Source organism: Megalobrama amblycephala, linkage group LG4 (genome assembly GCF_018812025.1).
Source record: "Megalobrama amblycephala isolate DHTTF-2021 linkage group LG4, ASM1881202v1, whole genome shotgun sequence".
NCBI lineage: Eukaryota > Metazoa > Chordata > Actinopteri > Cypriniformes > Xenocyprididae > Megalobrama > Megalobrama amblycephala.
In genome coordinates this window covers 44,180,277-44,195,317 of record NC_063047.1, presented here as the reverse complement: position 1 = coordinate 44,195,317, position 15,041 = coordinate 44,180,277, and the positions used below count along the sequence as shown (strand labels likewise).

Below are 15,041 nucleotides of genomic sequence, written 5' to 3'. Positions count from 1 at the left end.
CAGGATTGATCGTAAAGGTATCCTTTTTGTAACTGACCTTGTAAGAAATGTAATAACTTCTCCCACGCTACAAATCAGTGCTCTGACTGCAGTAATGAAAGTAATAATGAAATTGCTCTAGACCAGCAAACTGCCAAAAGCTTCTGCTTTTGTAGAGTTGGTACCTCATAATAGTCCAGCCTATATTAGTCTGCAGTACAGATGGTAGGCTGTAGTCCTGGAAGCTGGAAGAGATCAGATGGCTCACAGTTCACTGTAGAAGTGTTGAGAGTTGCTATTTTAACTCCAATGGACACACAGAGTAGGAGTAAACTGTAGCCATGTAGGACAGTAGTATTACAACACAACTGTAACACAGTTCGTAGAACAGGGAAGAAGGAGGCGGGAACCAACGAACATTCAACAACTTTTTAATCGTATAAAAATAACAAACAACAAAACAAAGTAAAAAAGTAAAGGGGGTAAGGACAGACGAGGTGAGAGAAAAGGAGAAGGAAGCATCAGGAGCTCCTCCATGAGAAACTCTAGACTGATGTGGCACGCAGGTGGCGCTCATCATCAATCACACACCCGGCCTCTCCCCGTTCTCACGCCCCTCTCGCCATCGTCCTGCTTGCCAACACTTACCCCCATTGCCCCTCACAAGCTGGGGAGTACTCCCAAGACTGTGCTCTACTCCCCCATCTAGGGGGACCTGTCACGGCAGCCGCAGCACCTGGAGGTATGGACAGAAGAGGTGAGAGAAAAGGAGATGGAAGCATCAGGAGCAACAGGTGGCGCCCCTCATCAATCACGCCACCGGCTTCACGCTAACATGGTGTCAATCACGCCACCGGCCTCACCCCGTTCTCACGGCTTTCACCCTCGTCCTGCTTGCCACAACAACACTGGAGAGGAAGCCACCGATAAACCTTTCCCATGTCTTATTAAGAGATAACTTAAAGGCTACGACTGAGAATAAATCCAAACATGCAATCGATTATGTTGTTACAAATAATACTGGAGATGGGCGCAATAAACCAGATCATCTCCTCAAAAAGGTTTTGAATGATTAAGCCTGAGTGAATCGCCACAATCAGCAGGGTCAAATGAGTCCTGATGAACATGCAGAATGGCAGGCGATTGAGTTTCTTCACCAGACTCAAAACAACCATGCAGAACCCTACGAGGTACAGGGCAAAGGGAATGAAGTGATGGTATTTGCTGAGCATGTGTACAGACTCCTCCCTCTGCACCAGAGTGAAAAAATAATCTCTGATCTTTTCCTCATAGAAGAAGTAGCTCACACACAGCAGGAAGTACAAGCTTACGGTTCTGAACCATGGTATGTGGTAACAGTGATACACTCTGTAACCAGTTGTGATGATCTGATGGAAGCACTTGATCAGAAAGCATGGCATCATCATCATCAGAGCCATCGGACCCAGATTTACAATGATAATGAAGAAGAAGGAGGAGATCATAGCCGGAGTGAGAATCTCCCATGCATAGCTGTCCCACAAGTTCTTCAATCGTAAGGTAAGGCCTGAGGGAACTTTGTTGAGAACCTCTGGTGTGTCATCAGCAGGAACGGAAACTTCAGGAACCTCAGAGTCTGATTTAGTCTCGTTGTCCGAGGCTCCATCTCTCTCCTTATCCTCTGAGTGCTGATGTTGCAGCTCTAATTGAAGAGGTTCAGAATAACCCTCCTAGAAGAAAGACAATTCTTATGATGGTTAGATGGAGACAGACATGTCAATTTTCCTTAATTAAATTCTAAGCATGTAGAGCAGGGGTGTCCAATCCTGCTCCTGGAGGGCCACTCCAACACACCTGCCTGGAAGTTTTTAATGATCCTAAAGACATTTATTAGCTTGTTTGGGTGTGTTTAATTAAAATTAATTAATTAAAAATCGGGCTAGATAATGGTGATTGCACACCCCTGATGTAGAGCATGTCTTATGGGTCAAGTGTTCTAAATTGTTGACATACAGTACATATAAGAATATACAAATATAAGGCAGGGAAAATAATTTACTATACAAATAATTTAAGTAAAAAAGATCTCAGCTTTAGGCCATCACCCAAGCGAATCCCTGAATAAATGGTGCCAAAGCTGCCTTTACTTAGCTGAATGCTGATTTTATCGCTGCAACTGTTGATGTCTGTTCAAAGAAAAATAAGAGTTGTTAACATGAAATGTCAAGCGGTGTCCTGCAGAGGACATACTTCTAAAACTAAAACAATATTTATCTATTCATACATTAATTGAGATACTACATTGGATAGTTTTTAGAAATTAATTAGTCACATTACAAGACTATTTATGTAATAAAAATATTTTTCCCAGTGTAAAATACAACTTCACTTTATACATACATACAAATTGAAATGAAATCTTGCTCAATGTAAAAAAAAAAAAAAAAAAAAAAAAGTTAATTTACATGTTATCAACTACCCTGAAAGAAATTGCACTTTTAAGTCAATTTAAACCATCAAACTCCTGATGGTTCTGTGTCCAAGTAAAAAAAAAAAAAAAAAGATCTTGTATCAAACGTGTATTGAGTTATGTTAGGATTGTGGTAGCAAACTCACCCATTATTGTTTCCTCATTATCCTTCAGCTGGCTTGACTGAGATGCCACAGTGTCCACTGCTGGATTATCCGAAGCTTGTGGGACATCGACTCTACAGTCTGACACATCAGAGACTGGAACCTGGGAGATGTCGATTGATTTGACATTAAACTCGCACATGACACTGTTGAGAGCATAGAGGACCTCAGCACTCCATTCAGATGCATCACCAACAAAATCATAAAAGGCGTCATCATCATCAGTTTTAGGGGGACTGATGGGTTCTTCCACAGTAGGGAGGACTTCTGGATTACTGGTAGTATGCTGAGAAGTTTGACCTAAAGAGGGTAATGACATCAACATAACCATATAAATAAATACTGCAGCTAAGCTTGCTATAAATTATGGCATTCTCACAGGACACTTTCTTGTTTTCCACTAAAAATAGTTAAACATGCATTGAGGTCCCTATGTTAAGTTGAATTCTGTAGTAAAATTTCAGTTTTTAATTGTGCATATACATTGATTGTTCTGTGGCAAATTAAGTTACAAATTAAGTTACAGATTAAGTTACAGACTTCGACTGTGGCCCTTCCAAAACATAAAAATGTAGACACTAGTAAACACAGTGTTACATATTCTCATAACATGGACATTTATTTAAATTAGGCCTACCATCAGTACTACCCACTGGTTGTAGATCACTCTGGTCAACTTTTTCATCTTGACCTGAGTTTGTGTTCTTGACTTCTCTCCTTTCTCTCAGAAGTAAAGCAGTCAGTCCCAGTAAGGTAAGTAGTACCATTTTGAATGTGGTAACTACCATAAGCTGCCAGATGTGCAAATGAACACTTTACTGAGCAACTAGCAACAAAATGAGAATCCACGTATGAAGCTGCAAGATCTGCAAAGTAACTACAATGAGCAATTAACTGTAAGTGATGCAGATTGAACAAAGTGAGTCTCTTCATACCAGTGTTGCCAGATTGGAAATGTCCAATTATCGTACCAGAAGCTCAAAATTATCGTATTTGGAAGAAAATTATCGTACATGACTTTTTAGTATAGGTAAATGAACTAAATTAATAACTAATGATTTTTATAACGGAAAGAATCAATACTGAACTAACTTAAGCTGGACAATCACACTATTTTAGCTGCTGTACAACCAAAATGATGTTCCCTTTATCTCTGTAAAGCTATACTTTGACACAATCTGCATTGTAAAAAGCGCTGTATAAATAAATAAAGGTGACATGACGAGTCAAATGTACAGAATACAGCTTTATCTATAGACCAACAACTTTTTGACATGACCTGCAAATTACCACAATACATAAATAATTTGGCGTACCTTAGTGAGAAACAACTGACCTAAGCGCCGCGGCAGGAACGTTAACTTGTGCTCGTGAGAGAGAGTCATTCTCCACGATTATTGGCCGAGAAGATGTAACATGAGATGAGATGGAAGACATGCGTAACAAAGTTCACGTTCTCCTTACAACCATGATGTAGAGGATCCACACAGCTAGATCAATGAACCGATTATAAGGACCATCATTTGAAGTGTCACAAAATACTGAAATTATCGTACATTATGGGATTTTTTTCATTATTGATCGTACATCGTACAGAGGTCAAAATTATCGTACAAATACGATAATTATCGTACGTCTGGCAACACTGCTTCATACCAGCATATTACTGTGACGTCACATTCTAAATGACATTCTAAAATGCTGCAAGAGTGTTGGTGAGTTCCTATGTGATTGATTGGTCCGTTTTGCAATATGGGCGGGGCGTCTGCGTTTATTTAGGAAAATCATCATACTGCTGTCTGTTTGGTGAATCAGTGCTTTGTTATAAATTGTTGCCGATTTCAGTCATCCTCAGGTTAGTGATGGGCAGATCGAGGCTTCATGAAACACTGAAGCAGCTGAATCAAATGTGCCGTAATGATTCGCTTCGAAACAATCTGACACCCGTCTCCACGGTTACCCCTAGTGGTCAGAGCAGTGCAAATGCAACAAAACTCAGGCCAAACATGCATTAAAAATACACTTTAACAAATGTATTTCAAAAGTTTTATTTAAAGTAAAATCAATTAAATGGAATTAACTAATCATCTAATAAGATTAAATATCGAGTGTCTGTATAATTTGTGTTCTTTTATCAATTTTAAAGGCTTGTATCTGTTCCATGGCTCAAGCTAAACAGGCCAATAAGAGATTAATAACTACCATTATTCATTTTAATTATTCTAATGTATAATTAAAACATCTACAACTGTATAAAACTGATCGGAGATCAGGTAAAACCATAGGGTAAAGCCCTAGACACTTGTTCAATAGTTCTCAGTGAATCTGCATGATTCATGGGCTCACTTTATCATCGCCCTCTATCGGTGAACCACTGAAATTTCGAACTGTTTCGAAACAGTGATGACGTAATGAAGCCTCGTTTACTAAAATCACGTGACTTTGGCAGTTTGATACACGCTCCGAATCACTGATTCGAAACAAAAAGATTCATGAAGCTTCGGAGCTTCATGAAGCAGTGTTTCGAAATCGGCCATCACTACCTCAGGTAAGATTTATGGTCTAATATTGTCTTTTGCGTTGTAAATTATTTATGCGGTGTAACTTTGGAGAGCGTCAAAGGTTTTTATTTACAACGTGTTTTTGCTAGCGTTGAACAACGTAAACAAAATGTAAATGATGCAGTCTAAGAGATTCCTTGTGCAGTGTAAACAGTTTCACTGAGTATTACGGAAATCGAGATCGCGATGAGCTTAGATGTGTGACAGCTTTTTACAGCAGGCAGTGCCAAGTTGTGTGGGTCTCCCTTGCTCTCAGAGGATTAGCCTATCTATGTGTAATGTAAACATGACGGTAATTTACTGTCTTTAAATATTTTTACAACATGCAAATGTTAATGCGGATTCAACATTTGATGAGTTGTGTGGATTTTGTTGTAATAGTTTATGGTTTAAATTTTTTAAATTAATGTTTCGGCTCAGGCATCATGCCGTGTGACAGCAGAAAACAGAAAAAGGACGTTAAGTAAAAGAGCAAGAAGTTAGCCTATGTATTTTTGTAATATTTTAAATTCAGTCTTAAGAAACCATGAAACGAATTTATAAAAAAAAAAAAAAAAACAATACTCCATATTCAAAATTACTCCACTGTTTCGTTAGAAATGCCCATGATTAAATGTAATTTTCAAGTTGCCAGTACATATCAATCGCTTAATCAAAACAATACGTGTTTTATATGTAGAAGAAATAAACATTCATATTTAGTCGTGTAAGCTGTCGTGTGACTCCTGTCAGTGCTTTAAAACAATGCCCATTAGTCAAACGTTTGCACATTTAGAGAATTATTGATGCATTTTCTTGAGAAAACTATATTTATCACGCTTTAGGTTTGTCAGTCGCACATTTGGATAATCATTTCAGCTGTGTTATACATTTTTCTGACAGCTAGATGGTGCCAGAGCATTGCTTTCAGCTATTTATGTCAACCAAAATTTGGATTTAATCTTCCTTAATTGCTCACTGCCAGTTTGATGTTTTGTTTTTCAGTCTTTATTAATTTATATTTGTTAAATGATTAATTAAAATTTTATATCAATATACTGAAAATCATTGTAATAAATACTAATATTTATTAAAATCAACTTACACTGTATGTTGTTTGTTGACTGTGAAACTGCTCTGAAAGAACATGGATGGGGTCAGTCATTTTTGGGGTTTTATGAGCGTTTTACTAAGGCATTTTTCCAAATTAATTATTTATGAATCTGTATGAATGAAAGTATTTTTATAACACTCGCCAAATAGAACAGAAGGCATATATGAACGTTACACAATGCTTAAAGGGATAGTTCACCCAAAAATGAAAATTTGATGTTTATCTGCTTACCCCCAGCGCATCCAAGATGTAGGTGACTTTGTTTCTTCAGTAGAACACAAATGATGATTTTTAACTGCAACCGTTGCCGTCTGTCAGTCAAATAATGCTAGTGGATGGGAACTTCTACTATAAGAGTAAATAAAACTTGCATAGACAAGTCCAAATTAAACCCTGCGGCTCGTGACGACACATTGATGTCCTAAGACACGAAACGATCGGTTTGTGTGAGAAACCAAACAGTATTTATATCATTTTTTTTATCTCTAATACACCACTATGTCCAACCGCGCTCAGCACTCGTTAGTAAGGTCTGATCGCACTCTGACAGCGGCAGTGATGTCTCGCCTATATACTTCAATGAGAGCGAGACATCACTGCCGCTGTCAGAGCGTGATCAGACATCACTAAGCGAATGCTGTTGGGTGAACTATCCCTTTAAGGCCGGAACACACCAAGCCGACAGTCGGCCGTCTGGCAGTTTTTGTTCGTTGGCCGACTAAGTTTTTCTCAGTGTGTTCCGCACCGTCGGCTGAAGTTGGTCCTCGTTGGCTTTTTTTCGGCCGATTCAAAAGGTTGAATCGGCGTCGGAGCTCGTCAGTCCGTCGGGCCATCTAATCATTCTGATTGGCTGTTCGGATACTGCCACCTGCTGGTTTGTAAAGGCATTTCATCTCACACAGGTGCAGAACTGACGTGCAACTTGGCCGTCGGCTGTCTAGCATTGGTTTGGTGTGTCAGGACAACTTTGGACACAGACGCTGCCGACGTGAGCCAACCAAGTCTGCTTTCGTCGCCACTAGTTCATTGGCATCGGCTTGGTGTGCTCTGGCCTTTAGAGGTGTTGCAAGTGTGCAACAAGTAACCTTTGTGTTACAGATGTCAGAATACCATGCCCACTCTCACCACCTACAACTAACCCTCGCTGTGCCGAAGTTGGACTATGGCTCCCAAAACACCACCTTCAAGAAATCTTTTTAAGATGTTTGAAGACATTCCTGACCGTTATGCGTCATGCAGAGAAGAAATGATGCAGGAACACATTGCACTGGACAGAAGTTCCTGGAAGAAATCCTTGCAGGATGGTGCAGCACATCATGAAACAGAAATCCGCTGTGCGCAGAGACAAAGCAACAGCTTCGCAAGGAGAAAGACAAAAAGGCTCAACCATCATTAAAGATCACCACCCTCCCCTGCCCACACTGCACCAAAGTATGTAAAGTACGGATTGGCCTCTACAGCCATCTGAAGACCCACAAGTAGACCCAAAAGAGAGGACAGTCATACTCGCTTAGAGTGACTGACGATGATTATATTATATTGAGTATGAATTTTTTAAAAAAAAAGATGAGATTTCTAGAACCATATTAACATTAAACAAACATGATGCTATTCAGAACTTGGAAGTACTATGCCTACAATCGACTGACTCCTTCAGGGATTGTTCAACACAGCTGAATTTGTAAGGATAAATGTAAGGGAACAACATAGCCTATGTTTTGATTTTTTTTTTTTAATCTGATTTGCATTTAATCATTATTTAAATTGTGTGTTTGCATCTGTACACACTTCCCTCTTTGTTCTTTTCTTAGTACTTAATAAGAAACCATGAAGGACACACTGGACATACAAATAAAGGACATCTGCAAAAGAGAGATAGGGCTAAAAGAGGAGATGACAATTTTTCAGTCAAAATGCCTGAGGATTGAAAAACTGTATACTTTTTCATCATTCTTAAATGTTTAACAGATTAGTTTACTTTAGAATTAAAATTTCCGGACAATTTACTCACCCCAACGTCATCCAAGATGTTCATGTCTTTCTTTCTTTCTTTCTTTCTTTCTTTCTTTCTTTCTTCAGAAAAAAAATTAGGGTTTTTAAGGAAAACATTCCAGGATTTTTCTTCATATAGTGGACTTCAACATGGATCAACGGTTTGAAGGTCCAAATTGCTGTTTCAGTGCAGCTTCAAAAGGCTTTACACAATCCCAGCTGAGGAATAAGGGTCTTATGTAGTGAAACGATCTGTCATTTAAAAAATAAAATAAAAAAATCAATAAAAATGTTTATACCTTTAACCACAAAAGCGCGTCTTGCACTAGCTCTGAAAGAAAGACATGAACATCTTGAATGACGTGGGGGTGAGTAAATTATCAGGAAATTTTTATTCTGAAGTGGACTACTACTTTAAGCCATGCTTTTGTGGATATTGTGAATAATGCAGTTTCATTATATAGGCTTTGATTGCCAGACACTGATATTCAAGTTTTTTCAGGACTCGAAGGATGCGATCATGGAGGCACTTGTACTGCAGTTAGACATGGCCATTAACAAAGGGAACTAACTAATCTAAAATCTCTAAAACCTATGTGAATAGTTGTTGTTTTATGTCTGCACTTCAGCTTTCACACCAAACGGTGCAGATGTTGCCATTATTCACACATCTCTGTTTTGTATAGGGAAATCTTGGGGTTTGAGGAGATGCTAAAGCTGGGTATTGGAATCTCCAATACTTATAGTATTGGAGATTTTAGCAGACCTGGAGCAAGGAGGAAACTTCCAATATCAGAGTGACATTGAAGACAATTTTTACTAGTGTCTAGATGAGGAACAAAGCAGAAGTGAGTTTCTTTTACACTGCAGGAGGACTGATTCCTTGAGAACTGAATATATAATATAGTCATTTAGTATTGCAGGGGTTTTCAAACTGTGTGTTGCAGAGCGGGAAAAGGTGTGTCGCGCAAAGTCACTTGGCTGCAGCTACATTTCAGTGAATGGCATACATGCACAAAAATATTTTTAGCAGAGTGCTGCACGATTACCAACATTAAACAAATCTCAATATAGCTTGGTCTGATTTTAGAATCACAAAGGTTGCGATTTAATATAGAAATATATCCACTGTATGTTTTATAGTGAGCGCGCATGTAACTTGTTAAAACAATGTTTGTTCATCTCTGTCTGTTCAACTCAGTGCTGTTGTCTTTCAGAGACATGGTCATAAGAGTGCGTTCTTTACGTCGCCCCAATGTGCATTTGGCTATCTACCAACACATAAGAAAAATATGTCTGTAAAAAAAACATTTCACATTCATACACACACAGAACTAGCATGAGAGCGTTTTCTGCAATGAGTTTAAAAACACTCACATCACGGATCAAAGTTCATATTTGGATCAGAGTCTGTATGGACATATTTCATCTACTCTAATGCTGATGTCTGATCATAAACACAGTGACACAATTAATTATTTACGTAAACAGAACTTTGTTTTCATGGATTTATTTGGGTCTTGACATAGATTATACTTGTCTAGCTGTGTCCTGGAATGGAAAAGTTTAGGAACCCCTGATATATTGTCATATACTGAACATAACAGTGTGTGACCCTTTTTGTATTGTTTTTTGTTCAGATTATGATTCACAAGAAAAGCAGAAAAGAGTAGATTAGAACAGCTGAATTTACAGCTTGCATTTAAATAACATTTGTAGTTGCACAGTTAAATGTACACCTATCATTAAATGTCACAGGACCAGTTGCACTCCCACAAGGTCAGAAGATATGTTTCCATCCATCTGTTTTTATGCACATTTTGGGATATTGCATAAAACCAATACTGGATGGAAATGCCAATATGCGCATACATTCTAAAAATGTGCATAAAAAAAGTTATGCGCTCAAGATGGATACATTTTTTAAGTGATAAGACGTGCATAAACACATTTACAAATAAATCCCTCGATGTGCAACAAAAAACTCATGTGACTTTGCCTCAACCGGGGTTGTGATTATATAACTGGACTAACCAGCATATCAAGATGGCAGCAGAGAGGAGGAGGCCACACACTTTTCAACACAGATATAATGTATTGGAGTTATGTATATGTATTATGTTATGTAGCATATATTATGAAATGATGACAGGGAGTTGATAAAACGATACAGGATTGATCGTAAAGGTATCCTTTTTGTAACTGACCTGTTAAGAAATGTAATAACTTCTCCCACTCTACAAATCAGTGCTCTGACTGCAGTGATGAAAGTAATAATGAAATTGCTCTAGAGACCAGCAAACTGCCAAAACTTCTGCTTTTATAGAGTTTGTACCTCATAATAGTCCAGCCTATAATAGTCTGAAGTACAGATGGTAGGCTGTAGTCCTGGAAGCTGGAAGAGATCAGATGGCTCACAGTTCACTGTGAAAGTGTTGAGTGTTGCTATTTTAACTCCAATGGACACACAGAGTAGGAGTAAACTGTAGCCATGTAGGACAGTAGTATTACAACACAACTGTAACCAGTGTTGGGCAGTAACGCAGTTACTTTTGACAGTAACTAATACTGTAACGCATTACTTTTTAAATAAATTACTGGGATAGTTACCCAAAAATGAAATTTTGATGTTTTTGCTTACGAAGTCCCCATCTACTCCCATTATGTGGCTGACAGACAGCACGGTTTGAGTAAAAATCCTCATTTGTGTTTTACTGAAGAAAAAAATCACCTACACTGGATGCGCTGGGGATAACCAGATAAATCAAAATTTCATTTTTGGGTGAACTATCCCTTTAACTCCGTTACCGTTACGTTACTTTTTAAAATTAATTAATTTTGGCTGAAGCGTAGCCTACAGCCTAACCTGTTTACAGCAGCGACGCACTGTAGGATTGGTGGATGCCAATCACTGTAAACATGAAGACGCACTGTGGGCGTGTTTCCGTTTATTCAAGTATGTACGGCAGTCATGGCGAGTGTAGGCGAGAGCAAGACGAGATTCTCAAAGTGGAAATATCCTCATTATTTCACTTTAGTTGAGCATAAAGACAAAAACCTTTTAGTAAAATGTAAGCTGTGTCTTTCTGGTTCGAAGGTCCTATATACTGCGATAATCATGTGACATGCTGGATCGAAAATATGTGAAATAAGTTTTTCTAGTCGATTAGTAGTTGTTCATTTAAGCCATTAGTTGACTAATCACATTTATATTAATTTAATTTCTTAAATACTGGAGAGAATAAACTAATAATGAGCGTTTATGTAATATAGGCTATGCACTCAAGCGCATGCATAACGCTTGCCATAAAGAACCGGCTAAAGTAATGATTATGAATATGACAAAAAACAGCAAGGAGACATTTTAATTGTTTATTAATAAAGTAATGTTTTCTGAATCAGTGTCAGCTGCAAAGATTAAGTTGACATTGCTGACCCATCATCTCCGCATATACTGGACGCGCCTAGAGAGAAAATGCACATTTCATTCGGATTACATAATCGGAGTACTCTTTTCGTTTTTAATTATTTCGTTTTAAAGTAGATATTTCAAGCTTTCTATAGATATAATGTCTGCGAGGCAAGCAGCCGCTGAGTTTCGGTTCATTTAGCCTATAAGTCGCGCTCCAGTTCACGCGCCAGTGATTCGCGCCCGCGCATCCATGATTATATTGCCTGCTATATTTGCTTCTTATTTATTAAATCCAGGCAACTGGTTGATGAAACATTGATTAAAATTAAGATACAATTTTTACAAAATGAAGTGGTCAAAATCATGTCTGACCCACTCCATGACTCATCTTATGATGCATCTTACTCATGGTGTTCACTTTTCATAATCAAGTAAATGAATTTTAAAACATAACATAGGACTATTTAAACATAAATATGAAACTATGTTTTCTTTAATGACAGTACAGAGAAATTTCATAAGCAAGAGCGGATCATGAGTCACGAGTCGGGTCAAGAATTATTTATTCTTAGGCTTATATTTAATAATGGGGGCATTCAAGTTATTTGACACTTTTTTTTTTTTTTTTTTTAAAGTAACGCAATAGTTACTTTCCCTGGTAATTAGTTACTTTTATAATGATGTAACTCAGTTACTAACTCCGTTACTATTTGTGAGAAGTAACTAGTAACTATAACTAATTACTTTTTTAAAGTAACGTGCCCAACACTGACTGTAACACAGTTCGTAGAACAGGGAAGAAGGAGGCGGGAACCAGCGAACATTCAACAACTTTTTAATCGTATAAAAATAACAAACAACAAAACAAAGTAAAAAAGTAAAAGTGGGGTAAGGACAGACGAGGTGAGAGAAAAGGAGAAGGAAGCATCAGGAGCTCCTCCGTGAGAAACTCTAGACTGGTGTGGCACGCAGGTGGCGCTCATCATCAATCACACACCCGGCCTCTCCCCGTTCTCACGCCCCTCTCGCCATCGTCCTGCTTGCCACTTACCCCCATTGCCCCTCACAAGCTGGGGAGTACTCCCAAGACTGCGTTCTACTACCCCATCTAGGGGGACCTGTCACGGCAGCCGCAGCACCTGGAGGTATGGACAGACGAGGTGAGAGAAAAGGAGATGGAAGCATCAGGAGCAACAGGTGGCGCTCCTCATCAATCACGCCACCGGCTTCACGCTAACATGGTGTCAAGTCACGCCACCGGCCTCACCCCGTTCTCACGGCTTTCACCCTCGTCCTGCTTGCCACAACAACACTGGAGAGGAAGCCACCGATAAACCTTTCCCATGTCTTATTAAGAGACAACTTAAAGGCTGCGACTGAAGAATAAATCCAAACATGCAATCGATTATGTTGTTACAAATAATACTGGAGATGGGCGCAATAAACCAGATCATCTCCTCAAAAAGGTTTTGAATGATTAAGCCTGAGTGAATCGCCACAATCAGCAGGGTCAAATGAGTCCAGATGAACATGCAGAATGGCAGGCGATTGAGTTTCTTCACCAGACTCAAAACAACCATGCAGAACCCTACGAAGTACAGGGCAAAGGGAATGAAGTGATGGTATTTGCTGAGCATGTGTACAGACTCCTCCCTCTGCACCAGAGTGAAAAAATAATCTCTGATCTTTTCCTCATAGAAGAAGTAGCTCACACACAGCAGGAAGTACAAGCTTACGGTTCTGAACCATGGTATGTGGTAACAGTGATACACTCTGTAACCAGTTGTGATGATCTGATGGAAGCACTTGATCAGAAAGCATGGCATCATCATCATCATCATCAGAGCCATCGGACCCAGATTTACAATGATAATGATGAAGGAGGAGATCATAGCCGGAGTGAGAATCTCCCATGCATATCTCTCCCACAAGTTCTTCAATCGTAAGGAAAGGCCTGAGGGAACTTTGTTGAGAACCTCTGGTGTGTCATCAGCAGGAACGGGAACTTCAGGAACCTCGGAGTCTGATTTAGTCTCATTGTCCGAGGCTCCATCTCTCTCCTTATCCTCTGAGTGCTGATGTTGCAGCTCTAATTGAAGAGGTTCAGAATAACCCTCCTAGAAGAAAGACAATTCTTATGATGGTTAGATGGAGACAGACATGTCAATTTTCCTTAATTAAATTCTAAGCATGTAGAGCAGGGGTGTCCAATTCCTGCTCCTGGAGGGCCACTCCAACACACCTGCCTGGAAGTTTTTAATGATCCTAAAGACATTTATTAGCTTGTTTGGGTGTGTTTAATTAAAATTAATTAATTAAAAATCGGGCTAGATAATGGTGATTGCACACCCATGATGTAGAGCATGTCTTATGGGTCAAGTGTTCTAAAGTTGTTGACATACAGTACATATAAGAATATACAAATATAAGACAGGGAAAATAATTTACTATACAAATAATTTAAGTAAAAAAGATCTCACCTTTAGGCCATCACCCAAGCAAATCCCTGAATAAATGGTGCCAAAGCTGCCTTTACTTAGCTGAATGCTGATTTTATCGCTGCAACTGTTGATGTCTGTTCAAAGAAAAATAAGAGTTGTTAACATGAAATGTCAAGCGGTGTCCTGCAGAGGACATACTTCTAAAACTAAAACAATATTTATCTATTCATACATTAATTGAGATACTACATACTTGCATTAATTAATTGAGATACTACATTGGATAGTTATGCTTTTAGAAATTAATTTGTCACATTACAGAAATATTTATGTAATAAAAATATTTTTCTCAGTGTAAAATCCAACTTCACTTTACACATACATACAAATTGAAATGAAATCTTGTTGAATGTAAAAAAAATAATAATAATAATAATAATAATTTACATGTTATCAACTACCCTGAAAGAAATTGCACTTTTAAGTCAATTTAAACCATCAAATTCCTGATGGTTCTGTGTCCTGAGTAAAAAAAAAAAAAAAAAGATCTTGTATCAAACGTGTATTGAGTTATGTTAGGGTTGTGGTAGCAAACTCACCCATTATTGTTTCCTCATTATCCTTCAGCTGGCTTGACTGAGATGCCACAGTGTCCACTGCTGGATTATCTGAAGCTTGTGGGACATCGACACTACAGTCTGACACATCAGAGACTGGAACCTGGGAGATGTCGATTGATTTGACATTAAACTCGCACATGACACTGTTGAGAGCATGGAGGACCTCAGCACTCCATTCAGATGCATCACCAACAAAATCATAAAAGGCGTCATCATCATCAGTTTTAGGGGGACTGATGGGTTCTTCCACAGTAGGGAGGACTTCTGGATTACTGGTAGTATGCTGAGAAGTTTGACCTAAAGAGGGTAATTACATCAACATAACCATAT

General features: G+C 38.6%; 2 pseudogenes; both read right to left on the bottom strand.

The window, feature by feature from the left end:
- Positions 1-637: 637 nt before the first annotated feature.
- Positions 638-3,426, bottom strand: LOC125266185 (annotated as a pseudogene).
- A 4,274-nt stretch (positions 3,427-7,700) lies between these two features.
- On the bottom strand, positions 7,701-14,748 carry LOC125266184 (annotated as a pseudogene).
- Positions 14,749-15,041: the final 293 nt, after the last annotated feature.